Here is a 14,777-nt window from a genome sequence, read left to right on the forward strand (position 1 = left end):
GGAACCTTAATACAACTATAAATTTTCATTTACCATCTCTGCCACCAAATTTGCCCAAGGGTACTTTATTATTGTTTTCTTCCTGATCTTCTTCCTTATCTGAATGCTCTAGGATAACTTGGACAGTACCAGGAGAAAACAGCGGATATAACATGCCCAGCATCCAAATAGCCAAGCACACTAAGCACAGAGGTAAAATATCACATATCCCTATTTTCCACAGATTTTCACTTTATATTGCATGATATAGCTAAGGAGTAAAATCTGGGGCAGAGTTTTCTGCAGGTCTGATGTGTCATTGGTTCCCTTTGAGGATTTTTCTTAYGAATAACAGGATGTCTGCATTTGTTTTTGGATTTGTGCTGATTTCCCTATATTTTTTAAGTATTTGTTGCATCTAATAAAAAAAAATCTGAGGAAATTTGGAAGAAAAACAGGAAAAATCCTGCAGATAGATAGGCTTTTCTGCAAACTTACTTTGCTGTACTGAAGATAATTTTTATTTCATTTTCCTTCATTAATCATAAGGGAAAAAACAGACTAATTYGATTTTTTTCCATCATTTTAATCCACTATTGCAATAGTTGGATTTTAAGAACAACAGGAATACTGGGGRGAAAAAGATAATTTTCAACTTTATTTGCTAAAATCGGAATTTAAATACCCTGAAATAGGACCCTTCTCCTATTTCATTAAATAAATGTGAACCCTCCAGAAAGACTTTTTTTTTTCTTTTTTACCCCTAACGCGACTCTGTTAGAATCAAGCAAGTGTTGCTCTGTTAAGGTTAACCACAAGTGTGGTGATTTCGGAAGCCCTGTGCTTACATGATTGCCACAGTTTGTCTCCGTTTATTATTTGCAGTATTGCCTACCTGAAACAGATAAACCATGTATCAGTAGGACATGCAGGACCAGCTTTATCAACTGTTCCAAGCATCATTCTTTCTCATTAACTACTTCATCAAGCACCTGTCTGTCTCTATTACAAGAAAGCTCCATATTAAACCACCATTGATACATCACACCTTTATAGAGGGTGACAATGTGTAAGGTTTTTAGTTTGCGTTATGCTTTTCAAAACTCTCCCGCAGAAGGAGGGCAAGAAAAAGGTAAGATGTTTTACCAAATCACCTGAAAAAAATTGCAATCAGAGGCACCCAGCCCTTCAGCTCACAGGTAAAAAAAAAATCTTTGTACTACCAGAGAGACAAAAATCAGTTGTGCTGCTGGCCGTGTATGCCCTCCTCCTTTTTTTATCAAAGAATTTTAATTGCTTAGCTAGGAAAGTATTCATAAACAAGCGTATAGAATAATATAGTCTTATTTACATATCATATTAAAATAAATGTTATAACCAATGGGTCACATAACAAGTGAAAACTATTAAAAAAATCCTCTTGTTGCTGTAGAAACTGAGCTAGATTTTTTTCTGCTATATTAGTAAAGAGCAATTAACATGCAAACTAAAATTTTGGTGCCCTGACATTTCAGGCTAATTATGGCATAAGGCAAAACTAAGAGATATTTGAAATGCTTTTTTTTTTTTTTTTCCAAAAATTTAGTCATAAATGCTTTCAGGCAGAGTTGGGGAAGGAGAAGTTGTTAGAAACTCTAAGGGACAGAAACAACTGTTAGCAGAGGAAGAACTGATATTGTACATTTCTCCCCAGACAGCACGCTTGATCCAGCAAGATACTGTTCCAATTCTGATATTACCTTTTCAGTTTGCCTGAAATGACAAACATTGTGCCCTATCTTTGGCATAAAAAAGAATCATAAAATCCAAACAAATAAATGAAATGAGAGAGAGAAGAATACAGAGACCTGAGCTAGAGATGCCATATGTGAGAGTTGTTTTTCTTCTTGTCTCTTTTAGTTTCCTGTCATTACATCTCTTTAGCTCTCTTTAATCAAAGTACWTTCTAGACTTGTGAGATAAGTTTGGTATTCAGGGCAATTAAAACTAAATTAAATCTAAACTAGATTAAACTGAAACTCTTTGGAGCTCAATGTGTCTTGCAGACTGTTCTCAGTTTCCATCCCTATTTAAAACAAAAAAAACCCCTTCTTTTAATTAAACAATTTGACCTTCATTCTTCTTTGGGAACAACTTTCAATTTCTAAGGGATAATGAAAAATAAGTGACTGGAACCAATGCTACTTCATATTCTGTCTAAGAGATCCTAAGAAACACAGGCAAGAATGGAATTTAATCCATTCTTCAGAGGACAGAATTATGAGATGATATAACTATGCATCTTAAAAATGAAAAAGTAATTAAAATATGATATAAGCTGGTATTTCTACTTGATTTTTAATTTTATCAGACTGTACAACTTGACTGAAATTTTCCGTATTTATATCTCACTTTTTTATTTTGATTTTGCCCAGAACGGTTCAGGCATTTCCAAGAACAGGACAAAAGGACAGTATTTTGTTTTGACCGCTTTAATAAATCTTTATGACTTTTCTTTGAGACACGTCTGTTTGTGAAAGCTGAAATACTATGAACTATGAGCTGGAGCTTTTATACAGCGACATGACATCAACTCTCCCTGAAAAAAAATAATTTGGCATATTTTCAAAAACTTTCAAAAAAGTCAAATTCATAAGTGCTCAAYAGAGATTTGTTATGAGTTTCTCAGGTAAATTTCTTGAAGATGCTGATTAGAGAGAGAATCCTATAGGCGGCTGTTGAACAGGATTTCTGCTCTGCAATAGCCCATCTGAGCTGCCTTTGCCTTTTCAGAGAGTACAGAGAGATGGGTTCAAATTCACCCTCACTAGGAAGCCAAGCCAAAGAGAAAACCATTCCTTCATAATGTTTGGTCTGAATGACAACATAACATCACRTGATAGATTTCTACCTGTTCTTTTGTCCACCGCTTACCTGGCGCTTACCTGGCAGGGGAGACACCATGATCAGACAGGTGGGTTTCCCAGGGTGAGGCTCATCTTTTGCACTCYGGGTATGCTGATCCCTGCAATTCTCACAAATGTGGAAAAATCGACTGCATAATTTGTGGTAGTGGAGGACTGTGTTCACACTATTTTTATCTTTTTGAAACCCTCTTTGAAGATCAGCAACTGATTKGGAGAGATGGGATCCACCTCACTAGATGGGACACACATGCCTTTGTCAACAGGCTGGCCAATGTAGTGAGGAAGGCTTTAAATTCAGAAAGATAGGAGATGGGGAGAGTTATATGGACCATGTAGTCAGCAAAACTGGGCTTAGGTGGGGATACCTCCAGCAGATGCATGCAGCTAAGGAAGAATCCCCAAGACAAGACTATTGGGAATCCCCTTGCACCCCTCCTGGGATATCAGCATGCTCAGACACCTCTCTGAAGTGCCTGAACCAAACACATGCAGCATGGGGAAAAAAACAGGAAGAACCAGAGCTCTGTGTGTGGTCGCAGGGCCATGATCTTGTTGCGATTACAGAGACATGGTGGGATAGCTCTCGTGACTGGAGTACTGCCATGGAGATGTACATGCTCTTTAGTAAGGATATGCCAGGAAAGCGAGGTGAGAAAGTCATCCTTTATGTGAGAGAGCAACTGGAATGCATGGAGCTCTGCCTAGGGGTGGATGATGAGCAGGGTCAAGAGCTTACGGGTAAGGATTAAAGAGTGGACTAATATGGGTGACACTGGTGTAAACAGGCCAYCTGATCAAGAAGAGAAAGTCAGTGAGGCCTTCTACAGAGAGCTGGAAGTAGTCTCCCAGTCACAGGCCCTGGTTTTCATGAGGGCCTTTAACCATCCTGGAATCTGCTGGAGGAACAACATAGCAAACACAAACAATGCATGAGGTTCCTGAAGAGCACTGATGATAACTTTCTGACATAGGTGATGGAGGAGCCAACAAGGAGAGGTACGCTGCTGGACCTTGAACTAACAAACAAGAAAGGGCTGGTTAGAGATATGAAGGTTGAGGACAGCCTTGGCTGAAGTGACCATGAGATGGTGGAGTTCAGGATCCTGCAAGGTGGAAGCAGGGCAAAAAGTATGATCACAACCCTTGGCTTCAGGAGAGCCAGTTTCAGCCTCTTCACGGACCTTCTTGGAAGAATCCCATGGTATAGGGCCCAAGAAGGAAGGGGGGAGGGTCCAAGAAAACTGGTTAATATTCAAGGATCATTTCCTCCAAGCTCAAGAGTAGTGCATCCCAATGAGCAAGAAGTCAGGCAGAGGGGGTAGGAGACCTGCATGGATGAGCAAGGAGYTCCTGGCAAAATTCAAACGTAAGCAAGAAGTGTAGAGAAGGTGGAAGCAAGGACAGACCGCTTGGGAGGAATATAGAAACACTGTCAGAGTATGCAGGGATGCAACAAGGAAGGCCAAAGCCCTTTTGAAGTTAAATATGGAAAGGTATGTCAAGGACAACAACAAAGGCTTCTTCAGATACACTGGTAGCAAAAGGAAGACTAGGGAAAATGTGGGCCAGCTGTTGAATGGGGTGATGCCCTGGTGATGAAGGATATAGAGAAGGAAGAGTTAYCGAATTCCTTCTGTCCCTCAGCCTTTGCTGTTAAGGCCAACCCTCAGGAATCCCAGAYCATGGAGACCAGGGAGAAAGTGTGAAGAAAGGAAAACTTTCCCTTGGTCATGGAGGATTAGGTTAGGGATCATTTAGGCAAACTGGACATCCCAAAGTCCATGGGCCTTGAAACACCCACAAGTGCAGAGGGAACCGGCTGACATCACTACAMGGCCACTCTCAATCATCTTTGAAASAATATGATGGTCGGAAGAGCTGCCTGAGGRCTGGAAGAAAGCWGTTCTCTCTCTAGCCTTTAAAAAGGGCAAGRAGGAGGACMCAGGGAACCACAGGCCAGTCTGCCTCACCTCAGTCCCTGGAAAGGCGATRGAGCAGCTCATCCTGGATGCCACCTCCAAGCATAGCAAGAGTAAGAAGGTGGCCAGGTATAGTCAGCATGGATTCACAAAGAGGAAATCCTGCTTAACAAACCTCACAGCCTTCTRTGATGGAATGACTGGCTGGATAGATGAGGGGAGAGCAGTGGATGTTGTTTGCATTGACTTCAGGAAGGCTTTWGACACCRTCTCCCAGAAMATCYTCMYAAGYAAGCTCAGGAAGTGTGGGATAAGTAAGTGGACAGTGAAGTGGGTGGAGAACCAGCTGAAYGGCAAAGCTCAGAGGGTTGTGATCAGTGGYGCAAAGTCTAGCTGGAGGCCTGTAGCTAGTGGTGTCCCCMAGGGTCAACAGTGGGTCCRGTTTTGTGCAACTTATTCATCAGTGACCTGGATGAAGGGATGGGGTGCACCTTCAGCAAGTGTGCAGATGACTCCAAACTGGGAGGAGTGGCTGATACACCAGAGGGATCTGCTGCCATTCAGAGGGACCTGGACAGGCTGGAGAGCTGGGCAGAGAGGAACCTCATGAAGCTCAACAAAGGGAAGCGCAGAGGCCTGCCCCTGGGGAGGAAGAACCCCGGGCAGCAGAAGAGGCTGGGGGCTACCTGCTGGGGAGCAGCTGTGCAAAGRAGGACCTTGGGGTTCTGGTGGGAAGAACGTTGCTAGCAGGTCGATGGAGGTGATCCTCCCCCTCTACTCAGTCCTAGTGAGGCCCCATCTGGAGTGCTAGGTTCAGTGCGGGGCTCCCCCCTACAAGAGAGACACGCAGTTACTGGAGCAAGTCCAGCAAAGGGCTACTAAGATGGTGAAGGGTTTGGCGCACCTCTCATATGAGGAAAGGCTGCAAGAACTAGGACTGGTCAGTCTGGAGAAAACTGGGGTGGGATCTTATTAACATACACAAATATCTTAAGGGAGGGTATCAAGAGCATGGGGCCAGACTCTTCTCAGTGGTGCCCAGTGACAGGACAAGAGGCAACGGGCACAAACTGAAACACAGGAAATTCCATSTGAACGTGATGAAAATCTTCTTCACTGTGTGGATGTCTGAGCACTGGAACAGGTTGCCCAGAGACGTTGTGGAATCTCCATCCTCGAAAATATTCAAAAGCCGTTTGGAGAGGGTCCTGGGCAACATGCTCTAAGTGACCCTGCTTGAGCAGGGGGTTTGGACTAGATGATCTCCAAAGGTCCCKTCCAACCTCAACCATGCCATGATTCTGTGATTCTTTTCTTTTTTCTTTCTTTTTTTTTCTTTTTTTTATAGCCTAGAAAAATATTTAAGGTTGCAAAGTCAAGAGCTGAGGAAAACTCTAAAATAGAGTTTGCCTGTGCAACGTTTTATGTCAGACTTTTTATGTAACTGACAGCACAGTTACATACATACACAACTTCATATGAATGAGGAAGCTCAAGGGAAATTTTCCAAAAATATAGCCAAAGRGTTTTTTTTCTCCTTTAATTTAGCCAGTATTTAAAGATATGTAATGCTTCACATAATTTTTATATGAATACTTCTTATTTGTAATGCTATTGAATATATTATAGTAATTAGTAATTATCTCTTTTAGCTTTTCCTTTTAAATGCATTCCTTCAGCCTGCTAATTCTAGGTTAGAGTCTTTACTGTGATAAGCAGATGCAATTTTCATCAAAAGAAATGGAAATGCCATATACGGAACTTGTAATCTGTGCCTAGGTTTGCTGCTTTCCTCTGCTGCTTTTCCATTACACTAGGTGATGCTTCTGTAGCAACGATCATCTCTCCACTCAAGGACGTCATGCTTCTGTTACAGGAACTCAAACCTTACATTGGTGGTTTCACCACTGTATCACTTCACAGTACTGCATTTTGCTGATTTGCTATTCATATTGTGTGCATGTCTTTCCACCTGCTTACCAAAGATTTTGACCAACTGATTGAACTTWAGGTCATTATTTTTCCAGATATGTTATTTAATAGTTTCTATACAATGAATCTCACTTTCTTGTTTCTATTAATCTCCTATTAATACTGGTAGTTATAAATCTACAGTTAATGTCTTCTTAAATCTAAAGATCTGCAAACACTCTTTCAGATCTTGTTGAAATAGGTTACCAGTAGAGAARCTTTTAAAAAGGTGTGACAAATGCAATAAATGATATATACAAAGAATTAGCAAGAGATTTAAGATATAAATAATGTAATAGATAAAATTTGAYATTCAAGACATGTTTTGTAAATCTTAGTAATTTGGAAATGCACAGTGTTATAACTATGCACTTACAGAATATGCTTCCTGCCAATGGATTTCCCAATTATAAGTCAAATGATCTACTAAAACAATTAATGTTCTGCCTCAAATACAAACAATTGCAAATTTGATTCCTCCTGGAAGCTTTATTTTTATACCAATATAGCAAAACGGGTTGAATTTTGACTATGTAGCAATCTCTTTTCTCCCGCACCTAGGGAAGCTGGAAAAGATAAAAGTTATGCAATAATAAGTCAGAATCAGCTTTGGGGAGAAGGAATTACAATTGAATCTTGAATTCTGGCAAGTCAATCCAAATACAGAAGTTGTGAATTTTCACATTTTTTCATGAYTTTCAAAGAATATTGATGAAATGTCAAGAAGTACATTTGACAGCAAGAAGGTTGTTAAGCAGTCTTGATACAGCAAGCAGCTTTCAGCTTCTTCAGTCGGAAGGAGCTCAGCAGGTAATCATATTCTGCAATATCTTTGCAGTTATCTCAGAAAAAAAAATCCATTTACTCTCTTTCTGTGTAGTTATAGAACACGCTACACAATAACAAGAAAACAATAGTGGGTAACTAATAGAAATGCATAAAAATGGTTGTGAATTTCTCTCTTCCCCTGTGCAACTTCACAAAATCCTTTAAGCACAGAGGCTTGTCAAATGAACAAATGTGTAATCAGACCTGCTAACGTTCACTCATTCAAATTTTTTTTTCATTTTGAATTAATTTTAAGGTTGTCAAGCTTTTCCCCCTATGGGTAAAGGACATTCATGTGGAGACTGTGAGACATTGACAAAAATCTCACTTCCACTCATTCCTTGGGGACCCTCAATTTGTGATTAAGGAAATAGCATTTCAGCTGTCTAATAGCCCACCCAATGTACTCYTTTTGGAGCATTTCTTTTCATGGTCTTTTCTCATTCCCTTTCCATGCTAGGAAAAGTATCAGCCATAGAACTGCATCCGAAGCACCAGTATGTGGTTCCAGTCTTTTACTGTAGTCTAGGCTAATGTAGGTAAGGTCAGAAAGTTTCTTTAACCTGCTCAAAGCTTCTGTGATAAGGATCTGTTCAGATTAACTTCTCAAGCTGACACTTTCTGCCACCTGCCCTAATAAGAGCAACAATACCACTGAAGTTATCTGTGGTTATTAAAGACCACAAGTCTTCAGTAAAAATCGAATTCTATGACATTTAACTCAATTCTGAGAACTGAATTCTACGACTGACTGATTTTTTGTTTGTTTTTGGTACAAGGCAATYCCCAGAGTGTTTATCTTGACCTCTTAGAGAATGATTACTTCTCACCTTATCATCCCCTGCCATTTTCCACTAAAATTGTATATTCCAATTTTATATTTGCACTTTAGTATCTTATCTAATTTTTTCAGTACAAACTCCATTTGTTTTTGCATTCTTCTCAACCTCCGTGTTGTCAATACATCAAATCATATAGCCCTATAAACACTTAGCTCATAAGTCTTGGAAAGGTGACTCCTCAATTAATCAAGTCAGATGACTTTGTCTTGAACTCACAGGCCTACATTCATATTGAATATAACTTTCTACATTTCCTGCGGGATTTGCAAGGGAAGTTCGGCAGGCTGTAGTACTTCGTACTGCTCAAGTTGTTCAGTAAATTATCCACCAAGGTTATGATACACCAGGCACAATATCAGTGCAGTTTTCTGTAACCCACACAAAAACCTTGTCTTCCCCTTTTTCCACTTTACTGTTCTTAAGCACAATGGTAAGTGGGAAAAACCCTGTCCCACTAGTCACTTATCTCTGCTTATCTCCCAGTCCAGTGTACTTCACTCCATACTGTCTGACATTCTTTGGTAAGGTTAACCTAAACTGTTTTATCAGTTRTATCTGCTTTATCAGAGAATATTCCCTGACATTTACAGATATGCCTATCAATTCTGCTTTCTGGGTGAACCTAAGTTCCCATTGGACTGATTTCCTTTAAAGGAGATTTGAYTTTCAGTGAGTAAATCTGGGAAGGGGGGAGTCTGAGATACTTCCCACCAACACACAACATTCAAAGCTTCACAGATACAATACCTTTTTAAACTTTTAATGTGTAGGGTCTGCAATATAACTTGCTTGTGAAGTTTCTTTATTTTGTCATTTAGCTCAGCAACCATTCCAATGACCTCAGAAGATTCCTACCCAAGAATTCTGGATTTCATTAGTGGTTAATGGCAATTCTCCAAACTGCCAGGACACTCACTACCCTCGCTTTCCCCTGAGCACTTGGGTAGGCCCTGTTGTATCACCTTGACAAAACCATTTCTGCCTTCTTATACAGAAAACCAGCAGGAGACCAGGAGATCAGGATTGCATGCAGTATCTTGTAATATTTAAAGAGTAAAAAGAGCAACATCTCTGTCAGTACYCTTTTTAGTGCCATGTATCTGCAAGATAACCTGAAGCATTACATTGAACTTTTTCAGCAAGTCGGAAAGTGATAAGGGAAATAAGTTGCATGCTTTACATTATCTTTGTAACTAAAAAAAAATGACACCATAAAAACAATGACATAATTTTTCTAACACTGGCACTGCTGGTTTAGCACTCACAACAGCAAGAGTAGTAAATGCAGTACCCAAAAGCCAAGTCAATTACTGTGGATAGGAGTTTCTCGAATATCTCACGGCATCTGAGCAAGCTCGTCTTGAGCTTTGATTACACACAAAAGATGAATGAAGAATTTGTAAAATCTGTAGTCAGCTGCCGACGCTCATTACAGATAGGCTTGTAATCCTTTACCTTACCCTGCATTTTGGCCAGAACAATTACAAGACATTGTGTCCTATTTGCGGATAGCTTGTTCTGCCAAGACAGCTTTGGCCTCCCACCCACTAGAACATAGCTTGCCACTGACATCAACTTACTCTACTTCATATCCTTTTGCTAGAAATCTGTCTGAATGAACTTCTCTAGTTCCTCTTTAGCCCTTCAGGCTATCACGGCTGCATTTGTTGTAGATTTGGGACCATTCACATGGATCATCATAAGGGCTGTAAATGTTTAGTAGATTTCTGCATGTGGCAGAGCTTAAGGACAGTTGACCTGTAACTATGCTTAGAAACTAGCTTTGAATTTAGGATTTATTAAGACTTATTTTCCTGTATATTCTTCTCAGAAACATACCTACTCTCCCTTCAACTTATTCTTTGCCTCTGAAGGCTGTAATACACACACGTCAAACCCTTCACAAGCAAGTCAGCATCAGCATCAGTAAGTACTATTCAGGAGTCAGACACTTTTCCTCAGATTGTTATCCTACATGCCCTATTATTCTGACACAAACTTTACAGCATTTTTCAGGTATAATAAAATCATGGACTGCATTGCCTCCCAGCTCCTCTTTCATTCATTAGCAGAGTTGTGAAGTTTAATAGATGCTTTCGCTTTTTGAAAACTTGAATTGCTACCAGTCTGTCTCAAGAGTTTTAAAAGGTCAATAAAGATGTTTGGACAAAGTACAATTCAACATACCTCTTCGGTCTGGACTGCTAAAAGTGGTTTAGGTAGCCGTCGTTCTTTGGAGAACAAAATGAGCATTTTGTGATCTTCTATTAAATGAACATCTTCCTCTCTTTCAAAACATATAGAACCATTTTCAGCACTTTGTATTGTTCTCTTTGTAATCGAGACAGACTGCAAAAGTTGGGCAATGTCCAGCAGYGCAAGTGTTGCTGCCAACTGTTTTGTTTCTGTGTCTATCTGAGCTCTTGTTCCTCAGGTACCTGTTCAGACCACTTTTGATACTGACAGCTACTTCTTTAGCACAGTTTCTGGCTATTTCTCACACTTCAGCTTCAAACGTGTCCCATGTTAGAATGGAACACCTGACTTGGCATGTTCTCTGATTATATTGCATTASAGATATCTTTTATTCAGACTTTTTCCAATACTTTAACTGCTTTTTACCTAAGTTTTCAGTCTGCTGACTAACTCTGTTAGTATTTTAAGCTGAGTATCATTGATCTGCTGGGCTTACATGCAGCTGAGTTCTCYTCAACCCCATGGAGATGCTCCCTTCTTCTCTCTGAATACAATGAAGTATTCAAATGCAGTCCTACAGCATTCTACTGCCTGGCTTTAATGATCATCACACACACAGAGATGGACACACACACACACACAAACACACACAGAGCCCAGTCTTCTCACTAGGCTTCCCCTCTCAAATTGCATAGGGCGGTTTCTATYTTCCCCTCCTAAGGCAACTCTAACTCACTCTGACTTCCAATCCTGGAACCCCAAAGATGATTGAGCAACCGGTGTTCAATTCTTCAGCAAAGTACTATTTTCACTTGCCTGGCTGTTTCACAAATATTATACAATTTTTAGGTACAACCCACTCCCTGCATCTACTGAGATGGAAGAAATAGAACAGACAAGACAAAACAATCTTCCGTACTGTGCATTTTACATTCACTCAGCAATCCGTATCAGATATAGCATTCTTTAACTAACCATCTGATCAAAGCTATCTGCTGAAATCCCAGTTAAGAGAACTTAAGATGAAAGCAAATACATGTATTTATTTACATATGGAAAGCACACAGCAGGGTTACTAAAGTTTATAAAAAACACAGGTGAGAGAGAGGCAGGAAAAACATACTTACTCCAAGACCAGATCCAAAAGGTCCTTCAGAATCTGTGACAAGCTGCAAACACATAGTTTGGATCTGAGGGCATTTTCAGAAGAGCTCTTCRTATTAGAAACTAGAAAACTTCATATTAGAAACTGCTTTTATAATTTTATAATTACTTTGGGTCCTTCTGAGCTTTTATTCAGCTTAACATTACTCTCTAGCTTTGTCCACATTTACTTCTTAATTCAGTCAAGAAGATGAACATCTATTTCCCACCAGATCACTGGCTGCTTCCTCTTGCTTTGAAAAGCTCATATCCCTTGGGCATAGCCCAGTTGCGATGCYTACCCAGATGGTACCAGATTCAGCTAGTGACTGCTTCTTTGCTTGGCTAAGCTCCAAATAGTTTATTAGTACACTATGAGGCAGAAAGCCTTTTGCTAGTAAATAAGGCAATGTCAAATCCTTTAATGATACAGATTATGGACTTACATCCCACATGGACATAGGGCTTGCTAATAATGTTTTATTCAATCACATAATTGGGATCAATGAAAGTAGCATATTATTTATTCTTGTTTGAGATCAGACATAACTTTGACCAAAACATCTCATGAAAATACACATGAGGATGATACTTTTTTTCCCTGTCTTCAAGGGATACTGTATCTCATTTGAACAGACTTACATGAGGACTTATATAGATGTATAGAAATCAGGCTAATATATTGAATCCTACATCTTTATGCCTTAGACTCATATTTACACCTGCAGCGCAAATATATCAGTGAAAAATTTTAATGAATGCACACTCTACAACTGCGCAGTGCGTTTAATGGTTTCTGTTGTATTGTATGAACACACAATCAAGAGAAATATTGTTAACTCATCTCAACACACAGTATGGTTCTGCAGGTGAGATCTGGTTAAGTTACTGTCTGCAGTGTCTTTACCTAACCTAATTACCTACCTGATGGCATGCGCCCACACGTGCTGAGGGAGCTGGCTGATATCATGGCAAGGCCACTCTCAATCGTCTTTGAAAGGACATGGCAATCAGGAGAGGTTCCTGAGGACTAGAAGAAAGCAAATGTCACTCCAGATTTCAAAAAGGCAAGAAGGTGGATGCAGGGAATTACAGGCCRGTCAGCCTCACTTCAGTCCCTGGAAAGATGATGGAGCAGCTCATCCTGGATACCATTTCCAASCCCAAACACCCTCACCTCACTGGAAGCAGTCAGCATGGACTTATGAAGAGGAAATCATGCTTAACCTACCTGATAGYCTTCTATAATGGGATGACTGGCAGGGTAGCTGAGGAGAGAGTAGTGCATGTTGTCTACTGTGACTCTAGTAGGGCTTTTGACACTATCTCCCAGAACATCCTCATAGGCAAGCTCAGGAAGTTCAGGCCAGATGARCAGACAGTGAGGTGGATTGAGAACCGGCTCAACTGCCAGGCTCAGAGGGTTATAATCAGTGGTGCAAAGTCCAGCCAGAGGTCAGTCACTAGTGGTGTCCCCTGGGGATCAATAATGGGTCCAGTACTGTTTAATCTCTTCACTAATGACCTGGAACTAAGGCCACTCTCACCAAGTTCGCAGATAACACAACACTGGGAGTGACTGATACACCATGGGGTGCAGCCTCTCAGAAGGACCTCAACAGGCTGAAATGGGCAGAGAATAMCTTGGAGGTGATCCTCCCCCTCTACTCAGCCCTGATGAGGCCCCATCTGGAGTGCTGGGCTCCCCAACACAAGAGAGACATGAAGCTACTGGAGYAAGTCCAGTGAAGGGCCACAGAGATGAATAAGGAACTGGAAGATCCATCATACAAGCAGAGGCTGAGAAAGCTGGGCCTGTTTAGCCAKAAGACTGAGAAGGGATCTTATCAATGTGTATTAATGGAACAGAGTAAAGAAGGTGGAGCTAGACTCTTTGCAGTGGTGTCCAGTGACAGGATGAAAGGCAGTGGGTACAAATTTAAACTCAGGAAATTCCTTCTGAACATAAGAAAATACTTCTTTGCTGTGAGAGTGGTCAAACACTGGAACAAGTTGCCTAGGTTGTGAAGTTTCCATCCTTGGAGATGTTGAAAACCCAACTAGTCATGGTCTTGGCAGCAGGTGTGTTGGACTTGATGATCTCCAAAGGTTCCTTCCAACCCARCCATTCTGTGATTCTGTAATTGTGAAGTAAAATGGCCATGCTTAAATTCCGCACAATACCCGTATCTTTCTCAAGGGAAACATTTTTATTCTATTATTTTAGGGAAGTGGCTTTATTCAAATAATCTAATTGCCATTTCAGCCAGAAAAACAGATCTGAATACATCGTTCTTACAGCTCTAGGCTCTTACTTAGAACCACAGACATTGCTCTGTTTTATTACGCCACTGATTCTAGGCATAGTCACACACATCCTTGCAATAGCACTTCAGTGATTTAAGAATTACTGCCCCTCAGCTATGACTTCKGCGCTGCCAAGACTCAATGACAAAAGCACATGATTAGGCCTCGGTTTTCAGGAGCCACACAGATACGCTGTACAGGGAAGTGCTCATTCTGTCCGTGCAACGTGCAGCACTGCGGGATTAAGATGGACAGCGGGGTAGCCCCTAGCATCCCCTCAGCATCGCGCAGCGCAGGCATGCAGACCTGTGCCGCTTCTCATCGCTACAGCCCGGACAAGGGAAGGCTGAGGCAGTTCTCCGGTCACATCGCAGCTGCTGGCTGACGCCACGCACCTCTTGCTCACTACCAGGAAAGGGCAGAGGTGAGAAATCGCTTTCCACGGGCTGCTGCAGAAGGGAGGCTACACCCGTTCTCGCTCTTCCCTTGGGGTAAGAGCACAGCGCCAGGGCGCCTCGCGAGCCAGTGAACCCCGTGACCGCGGCYCCCCGCCACCGCGCCAGAATGGGCAGCGCCCTGGACCGCCGACGGCCGCGCTGCCCCGCCAGCCCGCGGAGGCGAGCACCCCGCGGCGCGCCGGCACCCACGCGGGACCCCCCTTCCCGCGGGGGGCGCTGCGCCCGGCC

The 14,777-nt window shown here is 41.4% G+C and overlaps 1 non-coding gene across 1 annotated transcript; it reads left to right on the forward strand.

Moving 5' to 3' along the window:
* Positions 1-2,895: 2,895 nt before the first annotated feature.
* On the forward strand, positions 2,896-3,059 carry LOC146595292 (U1 spliceosomal RNA). The gene has a single exon (XR_014895966.1). It is a non-coding gene; the product is annotated as a U1 spliceosomal RNA (small nuclear RNA).
* Positions 3,060-14,777: the final 11,718 nt, after the last annotated feature.

Source organism: Rhea americana, unplaced genomic scaffold, assembly GCF_003343005.1.
Source record: "Rhea americana isolate MKP2758 unplaced genomic scaffold, rheAme1 scaffold_23, whole genome shotgun sequence".
NCBI lineage: Eukaryota > Metazoa > Chordata > Aves > Rheiformes > Rheidae > Rhea > Rhea americana.